This window comes from Paralichthys olivaceus, chromosome 21, assembly GCF_024713975.1.
Source record: "Paralichthys olivaceus isolate ysfri-2021 chromosome 21, ASM2471397v2, whole genome shotgun sequence".
In the NCBI taxonomy this organism is placed as follows: domain Eukaryota; kingdom Metazoa; phylum Chordata; class Actinopteri; order Pleuronectiformes; family Paralichthyidae; genus Paralichthys; species Paralichthys olivaceus.
In genome coordinates, this window is record NC_091113.1 from 12320720 (window position 1) to 12333078 (window position 12359).

At 41.3% G+C, this 12359-nt stretch overlaps 1 protein-coding gene across 8 annotated transcripts in view; it reads left to right on the forward strand.

Annotated features, from left to right (window-relative positions):
* The first annotated feature begins 3189 nt into the window (after window positions 1-3189).
* Window positions 3190-12359, forward strand: part of rhbdf1b (rhomboid 5 homolog 1b (Drosophila)) — a 31354-nt gene continuing 22184 nt past the window's right edge. For 5 of the 8 annotated variants that reach the window (XM_020082690.2, XM_069517611.1, XM_020082691.2 and 2 more), the window contains exon 1: window positions 3214-3448. The gene's annotated coding sequence lies outside the window, so the exon portion shown is untranslated. Of the gene's footprint in view, window positions 3449-8797; window positions 8906-12359 lie in introns of all 8 variants that reach the window. The other 3 variants (XM_069517610.1, XM_069517608.1, XM_069517613.1) reach the window with 3 other exon arrangements.

A 12359-nucleotide genomic window follows, 5' to 3' on the forward strand; every position in this document is an offset into this window, starting at 1 on the left:
AGATGATATTTTACAGTCGGTGCAGGTTTTTGCAGATAAACTCCTTCACCCTCTCCTATCTGCTGCTCCATAAGCTGCTGTTCGAGCCACAGTGGGCACGGGTCCAGCCTGCATTCATTGGTCACTCTCACTTCATCAATGTAGAATATCATTAAATCATGTGGCTCCTTTTTTTTGATCCAACACAAATGCAGCCTTTAATATTTTAAAAGTGGCTTTGATTGAGTTTTGACCACTTTATATTTAGATCTGCAGAATCAACAAACAAGGTAAATGACAGATTCTGACTAAGCACATAAAGGGGACCTCATGAGGTATGTGTCACAAAAATGCACAGTCATGCTTTTGGTTCAATGTGCTCATATCTAATGCATATCAAACACTCAGCGGCTAAAATGGTATAAAGTAAGAGGAAAGCTCTGACCTGCTCTATAGCATCACTTCAACTTGATTGTTTTGTACTTAATTATTCTCTTAGTCTCATGTTTTATATATTTGGAAATCATGTATATGATACATGTTTTATCCTCATTTAGGACCGTGTTGTTCGATTTAAAATGTGCACCTGTAGATCTTGATCTATATATGAAGGTAAACAGAGAATAAGATCCAGCAGGTGGAAGTGATGTGACTTTTTAGAGTAAAACTGAACAAACTGTATTCCTGTGCCACTTAATCTGACTCGACTAAATTAATTCATGTCCATATTCAACACTCTGATGTGATCAGTTCATTTCTACTTGGAATGTCATAAAGAAAACACACAAAGGTCTGTCTCAACTTTTAGTAGTAAATATACACTAAGCATCCTTGAGGGGGTTCCAGGGGTCCCTGGCATTAAGCAATAATTGTCATTATAATTCCATCTATTAGTAACAGACTGGCAGAATGTATAACTGTTTTTATCCCAAATTTTTTATATTTCCTGTATTAAAACATCTCAAAGCCACAGAATCTTGTAAAATGGGGGGTCCAGGGTAATCCAGTGTCAGTGTGGGGGTCCTTGTCCTGCAAAAGTTTGAGAATAACTGGTTTAAACTATCTTCTTTTAAAATATATTAATTCTTTACCCCACAAGAAGGAGATACGAGTTCATAAGAATGATTCTGTTCCTTTAAATCAACATTAAAGTTTGAAAGAAGGATTCAGATGAACAATGGTAAGTTTAATTTTGTTTGTTTTGTCAAGAGCATTAAAGTTAAATTATGACCTATATAAAATATGTGAATAGCATCAAGAGTCAACAGGCTAATTAAATACTCATATTCATTTGAACAGATTTCCCTTTAATGTCTATAAAATCCTCCCAGAAAGTGTGAATGCACCTTGTAATCATCTCACACACTGATCATCCTCTGAGCTTGTTTTCTGCAGCCACATTGTAATCAGCTCTAACAGGAGGAGAGCAGCTCTTTGTATGTGCTGCACGTTGTGTGACTCTCAGAGTGCAGAGACCAGAATTGATTGTACCGGCTGCATGTGGAGAGACATTTGTGAGTCGGGGGTGTGGGCTGTAATTGAACTGAATGAAAATACACCTCCAAAAATATTTTTATCTGAAATTAGATCATAAAAATAGGATGTTAGTGGAGCCCCCCCTCCTCCAGTCTTTGCTGCTATCTCACATGTATAAGCCCTGTTACCCCCTGAGGTGGGCCCATTTGTCAGAAATCTCACCAGCTCTGCTTCCTGTCCTGGCCTCCAGCTGCAGGAGGAGGAGGAGGAGGAGGCCGGCGTCCAAGTGATTCAGTGCTGCATGTAACAAAGCAGCCTGGAAGTAAACCTGCAGAGGGAGCAAATGTGGACTCAAACACTCAGAAAACATACATGAGCTTATTTACACTTTTCACACAAATACTGGACTTTCGACACATGTGCTTCAGTCGAGGTTGTTTTCAGACATTTTCCACTGTCCCCAAGTACTTGCTCCCTGTGCGATCTGTTGGGTTTCTCTATAATATATATAATATAATATCAGGTCTTAACCTTACTATGTAAAGTATTGGTTCTCAAATGGGGCCCTGCAGATCCCGGGTTCATGCTTTAAAATCATTATCATAAATGAGTATTTTCATGCTACCACCTCAGCAGATTAAAATTACTTTGAGTTACAGCCTCTGTCAGTTTCTCTTTCTTATTTCTTTTCCTTTGAGCATCCTTTCTATTTTTCAGCTATTCACCACCACACCAAAAAATGAAAAATGACATGAAAAGTGACATTTCATCCCAACCACACCCAGAGACACCTGGCCAGGGCTCGCAAATAATCCGTCATACTGAGCTGTATCCTGTGTGCTGCATCTTTTCACACCAGACGTCCACATTGTTGCATGGCCTGAATGCTGCGGTTAGTAGTGTAGGGTTGGTGAGAGAGATGGTGGTCAGGTGAAGCCATCAAAGGTGAGGGCAGTAAGAAGATAGAGAGGGGGTCCAAGGAACAGGACACCAAGCCTGCAGGGGGAGAACATGTCGGAGGGAATAAACCACAACGGCAGCACCGCCCAAATTACTGAAAGAGCTTTCTAAAGGATCAGGTGAGAGGGATTTATTGGTAGAAATTTAATATAAAATAATCCTAATGGTGTTTTCACTAGTGTTCATCTAAATTCTCAAACATCAGTAACATCAAATATCTGATATTTGAGTAAGATCACCTGTAAAATATCTGTACATACCAATATACTGGGCACACTGTATATGTATATTTATTATTTCATCCATGCTCTATGCACCATTGCACCAAACTATTTAGCTTTTGTTGTTTGTCTTTTGTTCTTGTTTATGTCTGTGTTTGTTTTTTTTTACTTGTAATGTTTGTACTAAGAGAGCTAAGAAAAACCTGGTGTCAAATTTCTCGTGCGGGTTCACATACCTGGCAATAAAAGTGATTCTGATTCTGATTCTGAAATTGTATGATGTGTGGTTTTTTACCCTAGAATGAGCCTTTATATTTAAATACTATATTTACATGGAGTGGGTCCTCTCTCCATGTTTTATATAGTAGCCCAGACTGAACAAACAAAACACCTCTTGAGTTTTTATGACAACTGAAGGCTGGGTGAATATTGAAAACTCTTCCAAGCTCGTTAGGGCCATAAAACCTATAAAACAGCCTGTCGCTGCTCGGTTTCCCCGCTAGGCGTCAGTGTAGGCCGGCTGGAGTCGGTGGCTGGGTCGGTCGACGAAAGCGGCAGTAGCAGCAGCAGCAGGCGGCAGCAGACGCACCGTGGACCGGCGGGAGGACGCACGGAGGAGCCGCTGTGTGAGCCACCACAGAAACTAACCGGGTGTTCCACATCTGTATGGCACGTGAACACCGCCCTCTGGTTCGAGCTTCATCGTGAAAGTACTCGTGCCCGGGGGGATAACTTATGAAGTGACACCGGCCGCAGCGGAGGAGCCGTGCCGTGCCGAGCTGGGCCACAGGGAACCGGACTCTGCTCTGAAGGTAAGCGGAGGGAGAGCGTGGGTCGTTACCGGGCTGTGTCGCCTCTCACGCCGGCTGTCATTTTCTGCACACCTCGGTGCTGTTGGAAGGGAGGGAGCCTGTCAGCATCCTACACACACACACACACACACACACACACACACACACACACACACACACACACACACACACACACACACACACACACACCTGGCCTTCCAACATCTGGATTGACTTTCATCCTTTCAAAGTAAAATGTCTTGTCTGTGTGAAGCCTCTGGTCAGGTTGTCATGCAGGAACAAGTGTGTGTGTGTGTGTGTGTGTGTGTGTCTTAGGGTTAGGTCCAGGTATTACTCAGGTTAAGTTTAGGCTTAACTTACGGTTTAAGTTAGTTTAAGGTCAGGTTTAAGTTAGGTCAAGTTTAGTTTGGGTCAGGTTCAGGTCTATCTTTGGTTTGGTTTGGTTTAGGTTGAGTTGCGGTTAAGGTTAGGGTAAGGCAAATAGTAACTATGGTTAAGTTTCAAGCAAGTCTTCAGGATATCGATGTTAGTCCTCAGAAAACACAGAGACACAACTGTGTGTGTATGTGTGTCTGTGTGTGTGTCTGTGTGTGTGTGTCTGTGTGTGTGTGTGTGCTCAAAAGGAACAAAAGGTTTTCGATATCTTGTTAAAATCTCCTCCATATGTTTGCTGGAGTAATTACATTAAAGGTGCATGCACATACAATACATGAAGCACACACCCACACACACAAACACACACACACACACACCAGCAGGGGGATGGGTTGGTACTGTATGATGAATGGTGCTGGAGTGATGTAGGAGACGTTCTGGTTGCTGTCTGCACAGAAATCCTGTGGAGACAATTAAACCACTGACCCGAGTCATCAAGGATTTGTTTTGGCTTCCTGTTTGGAAAGAGGGTAGGAAGTAGACTTCTGGGCCAGATGACAGGAGCGCGCGCACACACACACACACACACACAGATATGCCTCTCAGTAGCTTCGGGGAACTTCGAAACTCAGCTCGTTATTTAAACGTTCATTAGCGATGATTGTAGATTATTTTCCAGGGCTTTTATCAACAGGATCTATTGAAATTAATAGCAGCTGAGTCAATGTTTAACTTTCGAAGGCAAATTAAGGTTAACTTGCACATTAATATTAAAAACATCACACTGGAATTGTTCATAAACATTCAAACATAAGACTTTAAAACATTGTGTGTTGGAACGACTGCACCATGGCTTTCCGTTCACAGCCATGGATTATTTCGTTTTCCTTTTACCAACCATACCTTCGGCTATTGCCGTGCTTTTATGAGCTACATGAGGATAAATGAAAATCCAAATCATTTGTTTGGTGTCTGCAGGAGTTGTACACGTGTGTGTCCGTTGACGACCTTTTCCTCAAACCAAAAATAATCGTAATTGTAACCTTAACTGTAAACTGGAGCTCTCATGCTAAAACGAAGAGGTTTGGAAATGCTGTGATTTAGTTTGAAAACCAAAGGCTGCGTTGTAGTCTGGATCGGCAAACAGTCAATTTCTGATTGGTTCTGATTTCTGACTGACCATTCTACTCGACTATTAGCGGTGAAGACACAAACCTTTACTGATAGTAACAGATCCAACTTGTCATTGATCCAAGAAAAGATTTCACCTTTGTTATTTCTTGTTCGTAGTATTTCCTGTAAATAAGCAACTGGCACCAGAGTAGACAAACTACTTCCTGTTTACACCGGCACACACATTGTGCATGAAGGGTCAAGTGATATTCGTTTTCAGATGTGTTAGTTCGAGGAGGATTATTACTGTTGCAGAGCTGATATCCTTGTGTGGATGGAGATTGTTCTAGTTTTAAAACAGTGTGTGTGTGTTCTGTCTTTTATTTTCCGTGTTTGAACAGCAGGTTTGAACAGGTCGAATAGAGAAGCAGCAGCGACAATAGCTGTTTTATTTCCGAGCTGCTGCTCCCAGAGGAGAAACGCACCTTCATGTTTATGCGGAGCCCTCCGCCGGGTGCACCAGATTGGAAAACTGGTTTGGTCTTAACAGGAGCCCTCCAGCATTTTCACAATACATTTTTCATGGCAGCTGAGGCCTGTGAGCGAATCGTCTCCAGTGCCTACAAGTCACTCTGTTTATCTTTCTGCTGTTTTGTGTCATTGCAAAAGTTGATCTTTATCTCATCTAAGATTCACCAGTCAGGAAACTGACTAAAGACTAAAAGGTAAATGAAGCATTAATGAAAGCAACATCCCAAGTCCTACATTGTTTTAAATTGCTGCTTAGATGTGATTTTCCTCTACATCTGTTTGTGCATATATAATTGTTTTATTTTTAATAATTCATAAAGCAGGTCCTTTTAGCAGTATCTAGACACTGGAGTCATTTAATTCTGTTGTAATGTGAGTTCCTCTTTTAAAAAACGGAAGCGATCAGATGACTTTTGATCTGTTCCTTGCTATCAGTTTATCAATTACTGTTGTGTCACATGGTGTCAGAGACTTGTGAGGCCTTTGTGGTTACTTGTTGCACAAATTTTTTTCAGTATCAGCAGTGTGTAATTGTGGTTGGACAGTGATATCCACACAAAGGAAGTTATGGCTGCAGACATCTGTACAGTTAAACACAAGTTTTCAGTTCTGGTTACCTCCACTAAGGAGGGTGTAAGTTCATTTGTTTATTTCATTTTCAGCAGGATTACGTAAAACTACTGAACAGATTTCCCCGAAACCTGGTGAAAGGATGGGACATGGGCCAAGGAAGAACCCTGAAATTGTTGAAACAGATCCAGGCAGAGGGAATGATTCAGAATTGTATTATCTCTTTCTTTAACATGCGCTTTTAGTTTTTTTCCCGGGAATAATTTATGGACATTGATGAATTATTGAAGGGGACTGTTGGGCCTTGGTGTAGGTATGCACCCCACTGAGAGTCAGTGTAGTTATTCAGAATTTTTCTGGTTCAGATAAATCAGCAAATTGTGACAATCAGCTGTCAACAAACTCATGAAAGATGAGCAGAGTCATGATTGTGCTCTGCCTCATGACCCCAGTGTCTTTCAGTCTGAGCAGGTGTTGGCAGGAGTAATCGTATCGTGCCGTTTGCTTCACCCTCAGTAAAAGACAAAATGATTTGATGAAAGATTTGACCTCATCCCCAGTGAACTGGAAAAGGATTTCTCTAATCCTCTCGGCCTCTCCATCATGTCTCTTTCAGTTTGTGTTTCATGCTTTTTGTTGTTCATCATCATGCTGAATCAAAACCAGAACGGCCGTGTCAGCGATGGCAGCCCGTGCTGCCAGAGCACGTAAATCACAAAATACTATTTCATACACGTGTGTTTTTTCTACTTTACAGAAGGAAAATCAATCACTATACATATCAGGGACAGAAATGTTGACTGCAGTTACACCTCCCCTCTTTTCCTCCTGCCAGTATTATTTGAATCCTTCCTTTTTCTTTGAAGTCGTACACTCATGACAGTGTTGCTGGTTTAATTTTCCTTTTCCAGCACAGAGACAGAAGTAGGACAGCTGTGGGGATTGTGAGTCCATGAACAGAAGAAGTACTGAACATCGGACAGATTGTTGCAGGTTGAAATGAAACTGTATGATCACTGAGTGTTAGTGCTACACAAAGGTCACTGACAGGTCACGAGTGGATCATTTACATGAGGGTATGCAGTGATGCATTATGGGCAGATGTGCAGTTACTTTGAAACATCCCTCTTATGAAAGTTTTCGATAAAAACCATGCAGACGTTATTTAGAGCCTGTCTGTCTAAAATAATAGAAACCAAAGTCAAGAAAAATTTGACTTCATGTGTACTTTTTGGTCCATCTCCCATCCACTAACATGGAGGAGATGGGGTTTTCAAATGAATAATTTGAAATAATGGCCACTCCCAGATTTGTTAATTTCTTTCATATTTCCTGACTAAAAAAAGGGAACAGTTGATCTTCATTTTGAACTGTAACAGAATCTCTGGATGAATAGCAAACGTCTTTTCATAAAGGAATTTTAATCTGCTCATTATGTGGCACGTCTCCAAGCTCTTCCTCGGTGTGTGTTGACGACAGTGCTGTCAGAGTCCAGAGGCGTCCTGAGGGACCCCAGACGTCTGTGATGATTCTGAATAACGTCTCTCTGTTCTTTTGAAACCACGATGATATGAATTCCATTTTTCCCCCTTCCCTCTTTAAGCATTCTATTCAGAGATGAATCTTTCTCCCCCCCGTGATCGTACCCTAATGTGGCATCTGTGGGCAATTACGATTAACTTTTCATAGAAGGCCGGCCAACAGAGGAAGCTGTTGTATTGGAGCTCGCAGCACGGGGCTTTGCTGGCTGCGTAGAGGGACGGCAGGAAGGAGGGATGAATGGGCGCTGAGGAGGCCCTTTCATGTCTCCAGGCGAGGCCATACTTGACTAGACACTTATTGTGACGGTGACCTTCCTGTCCCCACACGGCGAACACAAAACCGCTCCATATGCGACTCAGCTGAGCTCTTTGTCTCCCGTCCTGCCCGTCAACCTTTTGACTGTCTGTGTCTCCACGTCTGTTTCTTGTTTGGCTTTAGCTCATGTCAAATGTTGACATCCATTATACATATCGACATATCTAAGCAATCCATAACATCTTTATTTAAAGAGTTAATGAGGAGAATATTAACACTTTATTCAGTGTTTTTTGTCTTCCACTTGCTCTGTTCATTCAGGATCTGTTCATTGGCTGAGAAACAGTGTAGAACAGCCAACCCTCAGTCCAGCTCCTTCTCTGTTCATTAGTCTGCTTCCTTCTGCTTTGTCCTCCACTCTTTCTTTCTCTCTGTCTTTCATCCTCTCATCTTCTGTCACTTCTTCCTGCAGTCTCTCGCGGTTGTTGTCGTCACATGTCCTCTCTGCTCAGAACAGATACCTGGCACAGGAGCTGAGAGACCATTATACTCTCTCCTCCAGTGGCAGTTTTGGCAGTCGACTGCTCTGCGAGACGTTGGAACCGTTGAAGTGATGAATGACAATGAGAGTTTTTCCATCAAGCCTTTTCTTCTGCTTTTGCTTCTGCAGCTGCCACTGTGTTGCTGTTTATCCATTAATCTAAATAGATTTTAGCCATAAATTTGTAACTGACAGGTTTTCCTTGTAACTGTAATCTGATCACATCATTACCGCGATTTTCTTGAAACTTAGTGGGAAGGTGGTTTATGGGGCCAACAAAGAACTCAACAACGATCCAGGAAACCTGCACTGGAGGGAAAATAGCCATTGTGGTATTGTGACTTCAAAAGTGTGTGCAAATCAGTTTCAGGTAACATCTCGGGTTAGAGTGCTGAAGGGTTCATTCACTGTTATCTCTGCAGCTTCACCAAAACTAAACTGAAACACTGCGTCTCAGAGGCAGGAACAGGAAAACTGATGCAGATGCCTGGCACAGAAAAACAGATGGACATGCCCATGGATGAACTCAGGTATGAATTAACAGGCAGAAACATGCATTTGCGCACACACTAATGCAGGCACAGTCCTGCATCTTTGAACCACGCAGCAAGCCCACACACTGAAACTATGCAAATGGCTGTCACATGTTGTTTAGACACGCATGTTCGAGGTAGACAACTGCTTCAGATTAAAGGAGAGAGTCTGTCTCTTTCAAATCCATCTCTCTTCTCCCTCGGCTCAGTCTCACGCTGTGTATTCTCTGCTTTGCTGCAGTGGTTTCCTGTGGTTTTTTTTACTTGCATGTCTTACTTTTTGTTTGCTGCTTTCATTTTTCATTTTCTCCTAGAATGACATACAATCCTTTTTCTGCTGTTTTTCATCTCTCTCCATCTGTTTCATGCGTTTTCCTCTCCTCTGTGCCTTCAAACATACCGTGTCATCTGCAGACAAGAGGCAGTGAAGTTTTATTGAGTGCCTGTGGTTATGTTAGGTATCACTAGGTTTTCAGGTTGTCAATTCGTCCGTCCCATTCTCGTGAACACGATATTCAAAGAACACCTCAAGGGAATTTCTTCAAATTGGGTGCAAGCATTCAGTTGGACTCAAGGATTAACTGATTATATTTTGGTGGTTTTGTGAACGCAATTTCTCTGTAACCAGTCGGGGGAATTTCTGTAAATTGTGTGTAAACATTCACTTGGACTCACGTACGAACTGTCGAAAGTTTAGTGGTCAAAGATCGAAGTTCTCTGCCACAGTGCCCTCAAAAAACATGTTTCTGGTCTCTTGAACATGATCTCTTAAGTCTTCCTTCAGGATATCTCTTCAAATTTTGAAGGACTCTGAAGGAACAATTTCATAGGACTCAAAGGTTAATTCATTCGATTTCACCGGTCAAAGGTCATTTTGACCTTTTGTTGTTGTTGGTAGAACATTTCCATTAATGCATACAGAACTTTTGAAAACTTTCAATTTTGAAATATTTTTGGTTTTGATTTTGTTCATGTAATGTCCTGAGATTATTACAAACACCAGCAACAGTTAAAGATGGCAACACTCTTCCTTCCTGCCTTCCTGTGCAGATGGCTCCCTTAGACGTGTGTGGGTGTAAGGTGAGGTTTGACTACGTGCATCTCTAGCTGCCTCTACTGATGGTGGTATTTAAAAGCAGCTTCCCCACAGACCAAATGTCAATCTACCACAGGAAACACTCGATAGCAGAAGTCTGTGCCAAACCTTTAATCATCCTTTTACAACTTTCACTCCAGATATTTCTGACTAACAGATCTGAGACTGTTAGACTATTATGCAAAGCCAAGAGTTGAGGGGAGTGTAGCCATGGATTTTAACTTTCTCTGCCTTTGCCCTGGTTTCCAATTGCCAATTAAATCTCCCCTAGTTTAGACGGTTGAGTAGTGGAGAAAGATTACAGCATAGAGAAGCAGACAAAGCAAGTACGCCTGACCTCTGCTCCACTCTGATTGTCTGTGCTTATGTTTATCTCTGTATATTTGAGCAGCTTTCTGTTGCTGTTCCCTTGTTTATTAAGGCCAAAAGACATGACAAAAATCAGAGATGTAACTAAACTATTTTTCAGTTGAGCTGCCTTTGTGCATTCATTTTGTGGTGCACAAATCCATCATCCCTCCATCCAGTGTTTAGAGATCAATCTATATGAGAATATAGAGAAAAACAGACCAAGGGAATGTAATAAAATGTCAGAGTAACAGTTCAATCTGAGTTTATTGTATTTATTCTCTACATTTAAGATAAGAAAGGAAGACATTTTCTCATATGAGAAGCTGCTACAACCATTAAATATCAGCCATTTTTGCTGGATAGGTGTCAGTAAACAAAGAACATCTAAAGGTCAGCTTCTCAATATGATTTAATCAAACAAGCTGTTGCAGCTCTACATGATTTTGCTGTTCACACCACTAATTGTGGCACGATTATACAATAAAGCATTACAGCCTGTCGTGACCTGTTCTTGTCCCTTTTAAATTTGTTCTTGACTCACACGTTCATCAATCAAAATTACAACACCTCCGTCTCTGCTTCTGTTGCCTTCATTTGGCTGAATCTAAGTTCATATCAAACACACTGACATAAACATAAATCCAAAATAATTAATAACTATCGAACTTTAATGGGTTCTTCTCTGACCCCTACTGCAACCTTCCATTCATCAAAGTCTGTGCGGTTGTTTTTGTGTAATCTTGGGGAAAACATAACCTCCTTGGCCGAGGTAGTTAAAAGAATCAGCTCACTAAATGATCAAGTTTGTGAAATATAATTTGCAAATAAACACAAAAAATAACTTGTACTTTCTTAACGATGGTGCATGAAAAAGCTCTGGCATCATTCTACAGTGAAATAATGATCTTGTCTTGTTGACGTTTCACTGCTTTACACTAACTGAATCATGCATCAAGTTTTCTTCGACAGCCTCTTGCAAATATTTATACACCCACACACACACACACACACACACACACAGAGCAGTTTACAGTTGCTTTAGGAGAATTGCTCCTTATTGAGTAAATATTTCATAAATGCTATATGATTCATTATTCATAGGTAATGGTTGCAGAAGGAACCCTTTATACTGCAGCACAGCATGGATTCATAAACAACCAGCCCGACCTCCATGGTCATACTTCTCATGTCTCATGCAGAATTGAGTTGGGTGAAAAGGGCTGTAAGGTACTTGGGGTCTTTACAGGAATGTGAGGTATTTCATACTTAACACAGTCTGGCAGGTTGGACACAGGTTGCGACACATGAGGACACAACGATCGACCATGGAGCTAATCAATGTGCATTTTATTTCTTTGGAAAGAGTTACTGACCTCTGTGTAGTGATGCAGGATGATTTCTAATGATTCCATAAATTCCGTCAACCTCAGTACCATACACTGACCAAAAGATGCCATTGTATTGTGGTTGGTAAACCCTATGTATTATTTAAATATCCATATACTATTACATTCACAATTACCACTATTTTTCCCTAATCCCGATACTAATTCTGATACCTGGACTTTGCATATTGGCAGATACTGGTCCAATTCCACTGCATTTAAGAACTGTTTTGCATATGGTACATGTCGCCATTTTACTTTATTTGAGCTGGCTCTGGCTAATTCTACACTACTGGAAATTGCTTCTTGTTTTGGAGCGGCGAAGGAGTGAAAATTTGCAGTTTTACCTGGTTGAAACTAAAATAGTAATATAAACTGGACCTGACCCTACATTATCGGCAGTATTAGACACATTTCCGATGCTGGTATCAGTATCTCTAGTTGCCTGACTGATTGATGGCAGAGAAAGAGGTAGCTTTACGGTTCATGGTGAGGAGAACACTGCTTTTCTACAAAAGTGGTTTTAAAGCTTTTTAGATCCCACATGGGGCATGGATGTAGAGGGAAAAAGAAAAAAATGCTGTTCATCCTCCTCAGTATAATCCGTGAGAAAACCGAG